The sequence below is a fragment of the Bicyclus anynana genome, chromosome 17 (assembly GCF_947172395.1).
Source record: "Bicyclus anynana chromosome 17, ilBicAnyn1.1, whole genome shotgun sequence".
NCBI classification, from domain to species: Eukaryota; Metazoa; Arthropoda; class Insecta; order Lepidoptera; family Nymphalidae; genus Bicyclus; species Bicyclus anynana.
The window spans coordinates 11,719,739-11,734,956 of NC_069099.1; the positions used below are offsets into that span (position 1 = coordinate 11,719,739).

Sequence of the window (15,218 nt, forward strand, 5' to 3'; positions counted from 1 at the left end):
ACATCGCTCTGTGTTTGTGATCCTTGTCCTCAGATGAAATACCAAGACCATATTATAGGCCGTACAGACTACAGCAGGCCGGGTCAACTCTCGAACAAAGTTTGGTTATACCTACGGGGGCTAGACCTGTGGTGTCATCATCCATACGGTTTTACCGTCTGGTAGTTGTAGCAATATTATTATCGTTAGTAGCTCACGCCTGACATAATATTTTGATAAATCTAATACATTTTTAGATTTAAATATGACTTTTATAACTGAATAAATACTTTTCTTCTACAAAAATATAGAGAGACAATCTCGTTGAATATTGTTTTAGTAACGCATGGGTAAGATTTTCTAAACGAAGTGTGGCAACCCCAATTACTTAATAAAAAATAAAAATGTTATAAAATGAAAATGGCGTCATTTCACCAAATATTTTAAAACACAAATTCACGAATAATAAAATAAATGTTTGCAACGGCCTGTTAATATTTATGAAGACCTCTTCATGGATTGGATTTAAGCAACCTGCTGTGTAATATTCTCGCCATTCTTGATGTTGAGAAGATCTATAAGTCTTTTACGTTTCATCTGAGTGTTGTGGTTTTTCATTATGTTAAAAATAAGACTTTGTTAGTTCAAGTGTCTCTATAACTATGAAGAAGAACAAAAAAAATGCTTTGAGTGTGGTTCTTCGCCTGCCAATGATCCAGAGAAGACCCTACAGAGATTACCGAAACTTGATTCTACAAATTTAGTCTCCGGTATGTACCTACTTTAAGTTTTAGCTAATAATAAAATACTTTAATAATAGCTATTGATCAGATATTGATTACATTAGTTAGTTAATTAGGTTTCTTAGTAGTCTTCTCAAGATATGGGAATTATTAAAATCCTACTAATTCTTATGAAACTCGTGCTCAATTATACAATTATGCTGGGTTTACACATTATGGTTTGTAGATGCAATGCACCCCAAATAACTGTCTGACCTGCAGCTGTCTGAATGTTTACTTCTCTTGATCTACTAAACAGATTTTCATTTGGTCATCACAGGTAGCTTAATCTGGAGCAACATAAGGTTAATTATGAAATGGTAATGAAAATAAACATCTGAGAAAAGCAAATTCCATGAACTAATTTGAAAGTATCTGTTAACAGAAGTAAATTTTTTACTATACCACTGTTCAATATTAAACCACAGGTATATGTACTAAAGGCAGGTAGAGTAAAATTTGAGTTTTATTTTTGAATCTATAATAAGTAGTTTATAATTATGTAATGATGAACCAGAACAATTTGTTAATTTGAAACTACAATTACAAGTTTTTATAATTATGTTAGGCACTAGGCAGACTAATGAAGAGTATGTTACTTTACTTTGTACGAAAATCTGTTCTTTGACATGATTATAGAATAAGATGATAAGTGATGATGCAATTTAAGATGGAAGCGAGATAACTAGTTAGGCAAAGGATGAAAATCCACACACATTTCTGTTTCTACATAATATCTCACCGGAACACTAAATCGCTTGCCAGTAGGGTATTAACTAGCCAGCCAGACATAGACCAGAAAGAAAACATCAATCGGCCCAGCCGGGGATAGAACCCAGGACTTTTGCGTAGTTAATCCACTGTGCTACGGAGGCCATTTCGGCAATATTTTTCTTGCCTTGATCTATAAAAGCTTTTGCCAATAATAAGCTACATTTTTCATTGAAGGTTGTTTGAAAGAAATAGCTTTTAGCTATAAGACCTAAGCTTTGCACATTTTACTTTTTTTTTCTTTTTGACAATGTAGCGTCTGTGAACAGTTGAGGAATTCCCTCATCTGTGTTTCTGTTCTATCATAAGATTGCCTCCGGACATTTTAGTTATATTTCTCACCTGGTTCTTGTCAAGGTTTTGTAATAAATAATAATAACAAATGAACTAAGTAAAAATGGCTATGTGGTTAGTCTGTCTGCCGTAGAAGTAGGTGCAAGAGGATTACCAACAAAATCTTTCTATAACTTGTTTAAAGACCTTGGCATCTTTAGGACTGCAGCAACTTCTATGTAGAAGAAAGAGAGAAAGAAGAATAAGTATCCAAAGCTGCTTTTAGTAAGATCTTACCAAATTTGGCTAAGCAGGGAGAACAACACAAGTAGGGGAGTTTAATCAATTGTCAAGGAATTCCTTAACCCTACATCCTGTAGTCACAACTCCAGGACTCTGCTCGGAGTATTTCTCTCTACCAGGCGATGGACCTGGCACCTGCACGGAATGCTAAGATATTCATCTGTCTCTTCATGCGTAGTATGTTTATGTATTTTTAATTAAATTTACTCACTCTCTTTATTTCAGTAATGTCCAGATAATCAATGATTAGACTATTGGACATTTAGAATAAATTTTACATTGAACTATGAATGGTTTGTCATCTACATTTTTAAAAAAGACGAGATGTTTTGCCTGTAAGAAGAAGAGAGAGAGAGAGAATAAGAAGTTAAGTTAAACACCTACTGTAAAATGCACACTGCTCCAATGTGGGTTGATAGGCTTGGGGTAATAAAGTTAAATTATAAAAGGATCACTATCAGGTGTTAATGATAATGACTGGGATATATAGCATATCATACTCTCTGAGATATAGGGATATAACACCAGCAACAGCTCTCCAGTGATGCAGTACATAGCATCATTGCTCTTTACATCTACACGCCATAGCCAGTTGTGGCAATCGAACTCATCATATTAGTGTGATGATCATGGATGTATTTCAGTGTCTATGTGGTTGTGAGTGTATGCCCATGTTAAATAACAAGTAATGGCCCAAATAATAAGTAGCCTATATGTTGCTCAATAATCTTCTCTATCTTCCAGTAAAAGTCCCATTAAAATGACCCTGCTGTTCCAGAGATTAGCTCAAACAAACAGACAGATGAACATTTTAAAGAAGTATGACTGTATGTCAGTATTGTATATAGGCACTTGAGAAAACACAGTTATTTTGAAATCACAGACATACACTTAAATTTTATTTATATGTATTGGTGCTGTTCATAAATATAGCATCAGCTGAAACAAACTAGGCATAGTTAAGTTACATTTTATACAGGGTGCTCGGGACTATTTCTCATAAATTCAAGGTGTTGACAAGTCCACTTATAGGAGCTATCTTAGCTACTAGTTTATATTGAGGAGAACTTTCCACCTAGATGGGTTGTGACTGTATTAGGGGTCTGGTGATGAAGACGAAGGACAGTTAAGAGAACTCCTCAACGGTTCACAATAGCTACCATGTGTTGATAAATTTGTATTGATGAGAACTTTCCACCTAGATGGGTTGTGACTGTATTAGGGGTCTGGTAATGAAAACAGTGAAGGGAACTCCTCGATGGTTCACAGTAGTAATTAGTTTGATTCTAAGTCAGACGCAATCAAATACAATGTTTTATCACGGCTCATAGCAACATACCTTGGGCGCTAGATCAATATCTAGGATGATTTCACTAAAAATGGAAAAATAAAAATTTTTAATAAAAGAAATTCAACCAACTTCAAAAACATAAAACATACTGGCTAAACTAAAAAGCGAAAAATAATATTATACTAAGTTCATATCATATTATGTTCTAACTGATGATCAGTTTGAAGGCTGTGCTAAACCGATGTTGTTTTAATTTAAGCTGTTACTGAAAGAACTACATGAAAAAACACTGTCAGAAAAACCTAAATATTTATGATATTCTTACATGGCTTGAATTAATACATCATTGGGCTAGCACCACCTTCAAACTGATCATCAGTTAGAACATAATATGATATATAGAACTTAGTATAATGTTATTTTTCGTTTTTTAGTTTAGTAAGTATGTTTTTGAAGTCGGTTGACTTGTTTTTATTAAAGTTTTTTAATACACATGTTCCTTAGACATTTTAAATTAATTTTCCTTATAGAACTTGGGGCTACCCTAGAGTTATGGGAAATACTCCCGAGCACCCTATAGATGCTACTTAATCCTACTAATCCTTCATTCATCAGTATCGGTTGGTGGGCTTGGAGTTTATAAAGTATATATAATTTATTTATGAACATTCCTCATTCAGTTGAGCTTTTACTACCCATAACACAAGCTAAGCTTACTTTGAGTTAGTGATATGTGTAATGTGTTAATATAAATATTAACCAACTTTCTGCAGTTTGAGAATACGCGGATAAAATATAGCCTATGATACTCAAAAATAACGTGGCTTTCTAGTGGTAAAAGAATATTCAAAATTGGTTCAGTAGATCCAGAGTTTACCTGCTAGAACACCACTAACTTTACCTCTTTATAATACATACTAGCGGACGACCGCGACTTCGTCCGCGTAAAAATCGATGTCAACTTTCAACCCCCATTTCACATTCTATTTTGCAAGTTTTATAACTTATACCTTGTACCTAAAAAAATTAAGGACTTTCCGTACAAACTTTCTACCCCTACTTCACCCAATTCTGATTTTGTTTTCACGACAAAAAGTATCCTATTATCCTTCTACGTATTATGGTCTCAAATCGTCTTAAGTATCATTTGAATTCATTCTGTAGTTTCAGCGTGATGCCCGGTCCGGAGGCAAACAGACAGACAAAAAATAGAAAATAGGCTTCAGTATCGATCTCCTACCTCTACCCTACTCCTACCCTACCCGTACCCTAACTGTATCCTACCCCTACCCTACCCGTACCCTACCCTACCCGTAATCTTCCCTTTCCCTACCCCTAGGATAGGGGTAGGCCCTACCCTTACCCTACCCCTAACCTAGGCATACACTCCCCTACCCCACCCTACCCCTACCCTACCTTTACCCTACCCTTACACAACCCCTACCCTACCTGTATCCTACCCTACCCTACCCTATACCTTCCCTACCTTACCCCTACCCTTAGCAAAATCGGTCCAGCCCTATGAGCGTGGTGCGATGACAAAGGAAAATAGAGACTTCTATGCTAAAATTATAATCTTTGGATCTACTGGACCAATTTGAAAGATTGTTTTACCAATAGAAAGCTACGTTATTTGCGAGTGTTATAGGCTATGTTTGATTCCCATATTCGCACAGGAACTGGAACCACGTAATTGAAAGCGCGGGGCGTCATGTAGCAGAATTTCTGCGTCTTTGAGAAATTTTGTATTATCTCCGAAACTATTTAACTAATTAACATACTATAAAGGGCAAATCTTATCTCTATAATATCCTTGTGATTATTAAATAATTTATTTTGATAAGGATTTAAGTTAAGTAGCATAAATAATGACGCAAACCTAAGTATATAAAATTTATAATTTTTAAAACACAAAAGGTACTATATCTGCTAAAATATAGAAGATAGATATATGATGTCGCGGACTTTTTTGTAGAATTTTTAAAGATACATAAAGCCTCCATACATTAATTTCAATTTTACACAATGGTTAAGGCAACGCATGCGAATAAGTCTGCTTAAGAGGATTTTCGGTCTGACCTGTATGACAAAAACTTTTTTTGAAATCAGACTAGTAGTTCCGAAGATTACCCCATTTAAAAAATGTGACAAACTAACAAACTTTACCTCTTTATAATATTAGTATAGATATAGATTAACAACCCATTTTCGGCTCATTGTTGAGCACGAGTCACTTCTCAGGACGAGAGGGGTTAGGCCTTAGTCCTCCATGCTGGCCCAATGCGGATTGGCAGACTTCACACACCTAGACAATTAAGAAAATTCTCAGTTATGCAGGTTTCTTCACAATGTTATGCTTCACCATTTAAGACATTTAATTTCAAAATGGGTTGAATACATATTAGTATAGATTTTTATTGTTAGTTTCTTGAAAGAAGGAAATGCTCAATATTTCATAGACCAACCCAGGACTCAAACTCAGAATTTCATGATAGTTACACTGAACCAATAAAGCAGTTAGAGAGAGAGAGAGAGAGAGAGAGAGAGAGAGAGAGAGAGAGAGAGAGAGAGAGAGAGAGAGAGAGATAAATAAGAGTTTATTATGTATTAAAATTAAAATATATACCTAATGCTTTCAGCAATCCTGCTTCTTCACATGAATTTTACCGGCATGACGATGGTTTTTAATATAAAAAATATTTACACAATGTCTCAAAAAGCAATCAAAGCTTTGAAAAATAAACAATGTTCGCAGAAGTTCAGTACCAACAAACTCACAAAAAATGAGCCCAAATTTAGCATTACTTGCAAGCCAGACTAAGAAATTTCAAGAAGATAATTTAAAAGAAGACAATAGAATAAAATAATATTAACACACAATGCTTAGCAAATATAGCATTAACAGATGGAAACCAGGCAATAGGTATGTTAAAATAGGTTATGTTTCATAGAAGCTCTTTTAATCCTACACATCCATCATTCATCATTGTCTCCATATAGTAGAGGAGGTATGGAGCTGAGACCCACCACACTGCTCCAATGCTGTTGGTGGGCTTAGGGTGATAACGTTCAATTAATTAATTACCACTATCTGATGCTAATGTTAATAATCGGGATTAAAGGTTTCCCAACTTCAGGATGAGAATTTAACTGAATTTTTTTTACATTTTTCACTTAATAAAATTATTTTAGTTTTTGTTTTGTTTTACCTGGTGAAAATATGTGAAATTTTGCTATCGGCTTCCCAACTCCAAGATCAGAATTTGACTGAATTTTTTTTTTAATTTTTAACCGATTTTAAAAAAAGAAGGAGGTTCTCAATTCGAGTCTATGTTTTTTTTTTTCATAATCTATTATTCACATTTTTCACTTAATAAAATTCTTTTAGTTTTTATTTGTTTTTTAACTGGTGAAAATACATAAAATTTATTCTTTATGTTTAAATTTTCAGGTGTAGCAAAATAGAAGATGAAGGTCTAGCTGTGCCAGTCAGTGCTGAGCCACACAGTTGCTGCTGGCATGTTTGCAAAATAGCACAAGGTAACCTGCTTCATCGTTATTATCAACCTATTTTAACGGCATTACAGGGCCAGGCCTTATAGAAAAGTGATTATGGAGCTGAGACCCACCACACTGCTCCAATGCTGATGGTGGGCTTAGGGTGATAATGTTCAATTAATTAACAACCACTATCTGATGCTAATGATAATAATCGGGATTGAAGGCTTCCAAACTCCAAGATGAGAATTTAACTGAATTATTTTTAACCGACTTCTATGTTTTTATTTTCATAATCTATTCTTCACTTTTTCCACTTAATAAAATTCTTTTAGTTTTTATTTGTTTTTTAACTGGTGAAAATATATAAAATTTATTCTTTATGTTTAATTTTTCAGGTGTAGCAAAATAGAAGATGAAGGTCTAGCTGTGCCAGTGCTGAGCCACACAGTTGCTACTGGCATGTTTGCAAAATAGCACAAGGTAACCTGCTTCATCGTTATTATCAACCTATTTTAACGGCATTACAGGGCCAGGCCTTATAGAAAAGTGATTATGGAGCTGAGACCCACCACACTGCTCCAATGCTGTTGGAGGGCTTAGGGTGATAATGTTCAATTAATTAATAACCACTATCTGATGCTAATGATAATAATCGGGATTGAAGGCTTCCCAACTCCAAGATGAGAATTTAACTGAATTTTTTTCACATTTTTAACCTATTTAAAAAAAAGAAGGAGGTTCTCATTTCGAGTCTATGGTTTTTTTTCATAATCTATTTTCACATTTTTCACTTAATAAAATTACTTTAGTTTTTATTTGTTTTTAACTGGTGAAAATACATAAAATTTATTCTTTATGTTTAATTTTTCAGGTGTCGCAAAATAGAAGATGAAGGTCTAGCTGTGCCAGTCAGTGCTGAGCCACGCAGTTGCTGCTGGCATGTTTGCAAAATAGCACAAGGTAACCTGCTTCATCGTTATTATCAACCTATTTTAACGGCATGACCGGGCCAGGCCTTATAGAAAAGTGATTATGGAGCTGAGACCCACCACACTGCTCCAATGCTGATGGTGGGATTAGGGTGAAAATGTTCAATTAATTAATAACCACTATCTGATACTAATGATAATAATCGGAATTGAAGGCTTCCCAACTCCAAGATGAGAATTTAACTGAATTATTTTTAACCGACTTCTATGTTTTTATTTTCATAATCTATTCTTCACTTTTTCCACTTAATAAAATTCTTTTAGTTTTTATTTGTTTTTTAACTGGTGAAAATATATAAAATTTATTCTTTATGTTTAATTTTTCAGGTGTAGCAAAATAGAAGATGAAGGTCTAGCTGTGCCAGTGCTGAGCCACACAGTTGCTACTGGCATGTTTGCAAAATAGCACAAGGTAACCTGCTTCATCGTTATTATCAACCTATTTTAACGGCATTACAGGGCCAGGCCTTATAGAAAAGTGATTATGGAGCTGAGACCCACCACACTGCTCCAATGCTGTTGGAGGGCTTAGGGTGATAATGTTCAATTAATTAATAACCACTATCTGATGCTAATGATAATAATCGGGATTGAAGGCTTCCCAACTCCAAGATGAGAATTTAACTGAATTTTTTTCACATTTTTAACCTATTTAAAAAAAAGAAGGAGGTTCTCATTTCGAGTCTATGGTTTTTTTTCATAATCTATTTTCACATTTTTCACTTAATAAAATTACTTTAGTTTTTATTTGTTTTTAACTGGTGAAAATACATAAAATTTATTCTTTATGTTTAATTTTTCAGGTGTAGCAAAATAGAAGATGAAGGTCTAGCTATGCCAGTGCTGAGCCACACAGTTGCTACTGGCATGTTTGCAAAATAGCACAAGGTAACCTGCTTCATCGTTATTATCAACCTATTTTAACGGCATTACAGGGCCAGGCCTTATAGAAAAGTGATTATGGAGCTGAGACCCACCACACTGCTCCAATGCTGTTGGAGGGCTTAGGGTGATAATGTTCAATTAATTAATAACCACTATCTGATGCTAATGATAATAATCGGGATTGAAGGCTTCCCAACTCCAAGATGAGAATTTAACTGAATTTTTTTCACATTTTTAACCTATTTAAAAAAAAGAAGGAGGTTCTCATTTCGAGTCTATGGTTTTTTTTCATAATCTATTTTCACATTTTTCACTTAATAAAATTACTTTAGTTTTTATTTGTTTTTAACTGGTGAAAATACATAAAATTTATTCTTTATGTTTAATTTTTCAGGTGTCGCAAAATAGAAGATGAAGGTCTAGCTGTGCCAGTCAGTGCTGAGCCACGCAGTTGCTGCTGGCATGTTTGCAAAATAGCACAAGGTAACCTGCTTCATCGTTATTATCAACCTATTTTAACGGCATGACAGGGCCAGGCCTTATAGAAAAGTGATTATGGAGCTGAGACCCACCACACTGCTCCAATGCTGATGGTGGGATTAGGGTGAAAATGTTCAATTAATTAATAACCACTATCTGATACTAATGATAATAATCGGAATTGAAGGCTTCCCAACTCCAAGATGAGAATTTAACTGAATTATTTTTAACCGACTTCAAAAAAAGGAGGAGGCTCTTAATTCAATTCTATATATTTTTTTTCATAATCTATTCTTCACATTTTTCACTTGATAAAATTCTTTTAGTTTTTATTTGTTTTTTAACTGGTGAAAATATATAAAATTTATTCTTTATGTTTAATTTTTCAGGTGTAGCAAAATAGAAGATGAAGGTCTAGCTGTGCCAGTCAGTGCTGAGCCACACAGTTGCTGCTGGCATGTTTGCAATATAGCACAAGGTAACCTGCTTCATCATCATTATCAGCCTATTTTAACGACACTACAGAGCCAGACTTTATAGAAAAGGGGTTATGGAGCTTAGACCCACCACACTGCTACAATAAAGGTTGGTGAGCTAAGGGTGATAAAGTGAAATTCATTGTGGATCACTATCAGATGTTAATGATAATGACCTGAACGAGGCACGGGAGTGTAATACAAACAACTTACCAACTCCAGGCTGAGAACTGTAAATTTCTTGGAAGAAAGAAAAAGTATCTGATAGCCTGACCCAGGATTTGAAGCCACGACCTCGTTATCCAAAACCACATTGGCTAACCAATATTATAATACTAGCGGACGCCCGCGATTTCAACCGAGTGATGTTCAGTTTTTGAACATCCAGCGGGAACCATGTTTCTGGGATAAAAAGTAGCCTAAATATTGCTCAATAACTTCCTCTATCTTCCAATGAAAGTCCAATTAAAATCGGTTCAGCCGTTCCAAAGATTATCCCAGAGAAACAGAAACACAGACAGACGAAAAATTTAAAAGACCTTGTTTGCATTTTAGTATTGTGTATATAACTATAATCACTTGATAAAACTATTGATAAATTTCACTAAAATTAACTTTTATTCCTGAAAAAATCAAGGGAGATTTGTGAAAAACTGTATTTCACGCGGTCATTGTTGCTTGCCTCACCCTACTCAACTAAATTATTTTAGTGTACAACATGATTTTTTTTGAGACGAATACCTTACCAATTCATGGATTCACCATGTGGGTGTCCATCACGTGGCAGAGAGAAAAACGCTGAGCAGAGCTTGGACTTGTGATCAATGGACGTAAGGTTAAAGAATTCCTAGACAATTGATTAACACTCCCCTTCTCTGCTCGTGTTGTTCTCCCTGCGTAGTAAGGTCTGCCAAATTTGGTAACCCAAATCTGCAATTCTAGAGAGACCAAGGTCTCTAAGCAAATTATAGAGAGATTTTGCTGGTAATCCTCTCGCACCTCTCTACGGCGTACAGACTAACCATATAGCCATTTTAGTTAGTTCATTTGTTGGTCATAACATTTATTCAGTTTTAAACTGTGGTCCTTTGGAATGTTAGTCTCCCACGGGACAGTAAGCTCTACAAGTACTATGCTAAAAGAAAATGTCTGGTTTAGATCACGAAATAGCAACATCCTCTGGGATTATCCTCTTAACTGGTAACAATAATAATTATGTAAAATGTATACCTTATCAGCCGATAGACGTCCACTGCTGGACATAGGCCTCTTGCATGGATCTTGTTGTGTTGTACTATACATTGCAAGGTAATGCCCATAAATGACCACGCTGGGCATGCGGATTGGTCATTCGCAGACCTAGACTTCTCGCACCGGTATCGCTGCTGCCTGACACCGGTCTGTGGTACTTGTGAAGTCTAGCTGAATCGGAATGGTTAAACCGCCATTAGTCGGTCGCCAGAGCCTCGTCGGTCAATCTGCAGGGTGCACCACGTGCAGGTGATGTTGGCAGTTAGATAGGCTGACTGGTACTAGCCTCCCTCTTACACCCCATAAATGTATACTTCTTATTTATTTTTGCAGGTGCAGTGCATGCAATAATAATTATGTAAAATGTATAACTTCTGATTTATTTTTGCAGGTGCTGTAAAATGAAGATATATTGTTAAATATCATGAGATAGAAATAAAAGATGAAGATCTAGCTGTACCCGTCCCGAGCCACACTACTGCAGCCACGTTGCTGCTGGCATTTTTGCAAAATAGCACAAGGTAACTTGCTTTATTCATTCGGCTTAGGTTGATATTATTAGATTGATTAATGATCACTATCAGAAATGTTAATGATAATGACCGGGTTCGACGGCTTAACATGCTCTCTGAGGCACGGGGTGTGACACCACCAACTTCCCAACTCCAGACTAAGAATTTGTTAGCAGAAGCAATAACTCAGTATCTCTTAAAGACAGAACCAGGATCTCGTGATCCAAAACACATGGACTAGCTACTGAACCAACAAGGTAGTTTTGACCTGCTTAATAACAATGAACTACATGTTTCCTAGATACACTTACAGTTTTGTTTTTAAAAACTGAAATAAACACATTATAATTTCTCTTTTAAGTTTGTGTGCAAGTTTGTGAAAAACTGAATTCCACATAGACGAAGTAGCGGGCGTCCGCTTGTAAATAATGTAACAAAATATCCATATTTCTATACTTTTCAAGGTTACAGCTGAGCTTCCTAAAATGATTTTTTGTAAATGGAGCAGAAAATAGACTAAAAATGTCCCTGATGAGAATAGGAATTCTTATTATATATAATTATGTAAATATTTATTTTCAGTGCATTTTAAAAAGTCATGTTAAATGAAATTTTCTATTACAGGTCACAACAATTGATGTAACAAATATAATCAATGGACCAGGCACCTGCACCATGATTCTTTGGAATACTAAAATTCGTCTCTTTATGTCTGTACTTCTCATAATGAAAAATGTCACGTTTTTATGAAAGAAATAATGGAATCAAATAATAAATAAAACAAGCATATGCTGGACGTCCTCAGAAACAGCTCCGACTTTGAATCAGAAATGTTTTGGTGGACGAAATTATTTAAATTGTTAAAAAATATCTATGCTATTTATACATATATATATTTTTTTAAATACAACCGACTTCAAAAATACAAACTTATGCAGAAAACTAACAAACGAAAGAAAATATTATAATATTTTCTATCTATTGATCACTTTGAAGGCGGGTCCAATTATCCAATGGTCCAATTAATGGGCCGACAATTAGTTATCTATTGTTTACTAGCTATAGGGTTCGAATTGCTTTTTCATATGTTTAAAAGACTATCTTCGGAATGAACCCTTTTTAATAAAAAAGTATTATCAAAATCGGACCGGTCCGACCTATTTAACCATTTATATATTCATTATATATAACCATTAATTTTAGTATACAACCGATCGGTTGTATACTAAAATTAATGGTTAAACAATCAATCATTCTGTTTTCGTAATGTAAAACCAAGCATAACCGTAAACATGAGTAGTCCGATTTTGATAATTCTTTTGATTGATCATTCTTGATTGTTTTAGTTTAAAACCAAGCATGTCTTCGAATTCCGATTTGAATAACTTTGTTTTAAATAGAAAGGGTATATTCCGACAATGGTCCCAAATCATTATAAATTTTAAAAAAACGAAGATGACTGGTTATTTTCCCATTAATTGTATTGTAAAACTATGCGTAACTTATTACGAAGTGGTCCGATTTCGTAAATTCTTTATAGATTGTAAAGGTATTTTGATTGTAAAGCTCCCATATAAATTTTAAAAAACAATCCTAAATGTGCGATTGATTGTTTTCTCATTCATTTTAATGTAAAACCAAGCATAACTTTTTATTGGGTGGTTCGATTTTGATTATTCTTTTTTTGATAGAAAGGGTATATTCCTAAAAGTCTCATAAAATGTTGAAAAACAATTTCAAACCTAATAGTAGGAAAATAGAAGATGATTAATTGTTTTCCCATTTATTGTAATGTTAAACTATGCGTAACTTTTTACTGAGAGGACCGATTTTGAAAATTCTTTACTTTTTGTAAAGGGTTTATTTTGAAGTAGGTCCCATATAAATTTCGGAAACCACCGGACCCAAACGGACACCTTAAGGTGGAAAAAAACGGTACGATTGATTGCCTACCCATTAATTGTACAATTGGCACCGGCTTCAAAGTAATCAGTAGATAGAAAATATTATAATGTTTTCTTCAGCTTATTAGTTTACTGCATAACTTTGTGTTTTTGAAGTCAGTAGTGTTTATTTTTTAATTATTTATTATATAAATAGCATAACTATTGTTAAATAGTATAAATCGTTCCATCCTCACTCCAAAAGGTTTCTGATTTCAAATAATATGAAGAAACAAACTGAACAAATAAAATCATCAAAATCAGAGCTGTTTCTGAGGAGGTAGAGGGTAAATGCTCTATTGATTCGCCTAAAAGTAATATTATGTTATCGCATTAGGTTGTAAAGTTTGGCTAATGAAAGTAGAGACTGAAATTGCCCGCCAAATTTAAAAAACACATGCGTTTTCATAATTTATTTAAATTAGTTTTTCTTTGTGAATACATTATTACCTATACTATAAGTGTTAAACTCAGTTATTCCAATATTTGCACTATAATTTTGAGAATTTACTCCGATTATTTAAAATTTGGCGGGTGATTTCAGTTTCTACTTTCATTAGCCAAATTCTAATAATTTTATTGTTTATGAAATTTATACTAATTAGAAAGAGGAAGAAATTTGATTATTTGTTTGTTTGCATTGAATAGGCTCTGAAACTACTTTGCTGATTTAAAAATTTCTTACAGCATTATAATCATGGATTAGGCCATAATTGTTATCTCTGTATTCCCACGGGAACGAGAACTACGCTGGTGAAACTGCGTGACGTTTGCATAGTTTATCATATGTACAAATATCCCGACAATCTATATTTTTATGTATGAATTGGTTAAGTTATAATTGACTTGATTTTCCCAAATATCTCAGTGAAGTCAAATACCCAATTGATGCATAGATATATTTTTATTTTGGTTTTCATTTTACTTTAAAGATAAAATTTAGTTTTAGAAGCAAAATGAATATATGTAGATTATATTTAAGGTGCTGATGTTTACTTAGTTATTGATTAAGTGCATAAGATTTTTTATTTGATAATAAAGACATTTCAACTTGAAACTGTTATTCTTTCTATTGTTTAATTTATTATATACAATTACTTGTTACTAAAATATTGTGCTATTATATTGTTTTTAATATTTTCACAGTTCAGCTTTTGGGGACGGAGTGGTTTTAAAATAAATATTTTTAAAAATCTGTTTAAATTAATTAATTAATCGACAGAGTTTATAAATATCTGTTTAAATTAATTAATTAATCGAAATGGTTTTTAAAAATATTTATTTTAAAGCTATTCCGTCTACAAAAGCTGAACTGTGAAAATTTAAAAACAATATATTAGCTTTGAATTTCCCGCGTTGGCAAATTGTTTCAATGGGGGCATTCCACAGATGGCGGTAATTTTAGTGCCGCTTTTTTTGTATGAGGTTGGTATTCTTCTCCTGAGTAAATATGTTCCTTGGACTACAGTATACTTAGTATTTTGGTCGAGTACGAACAATTTTTGGGCGGTAGATTGATTACGTAGATAGATTCATTATCTAATAATACCTAAGACTAAAGACATCATAGGATAATACAAAGAGGGTATTATGAATGAAACCTTGGAAAACCAGGTAATTTAATCAGACGAATCTTATAGGGACCTGCCTCGCTAGACACTATTTTACATAGGATGGATTCAATGTACTGTATGACTGTATGGGATGGATTAAGGTCAATTAAGTAAGTTTGGCAAGTTCGTTGATAATACTCCCATGATATGCGGGCGACTGCGGGTGTGA

General features: G+C 34.0%; 1 long non-coding RNA gene across 14 annotated transcripts; it reads left to right on the forward strand.

Annotated features, from left to right (window-relative positions):
* Positions 1 to 95: 95 nt before the first annotated feature.
* Positions 96 to 14,886, forward strand: LOC128198901 (uncharacterized). Of its 14 annotated transcripts, XR_008251596.1 has the most exons (11): positions 96 to 749; positions 1,042 to 6,322; positions 6,851 to 6,939; positions 7,296 to 7,380; positions 7,772 to 7,860; positions 8,217 to 8,301; positions 8,693 to 8,777; positions 9,169 to 9,257; positions 9,644 to 9,732; positions 11,373 to 11,502; positions 12,118 to 14,886. It is a non-coding gene; the product is annotated as an uncharacterized LOC128198901 (long non-coding RNA). The 14 variants fall into 14 exon arrangements; XR_008251595.1 differs by lacking the exon at positions 7,772 to 7,860; XR_008251599.1 differs by lacking the exon at positions 7,296 to 7,380.
* The last annotated feature ends 332 nt before the right edge of the window (positions 14,887 to 15,218 follow it).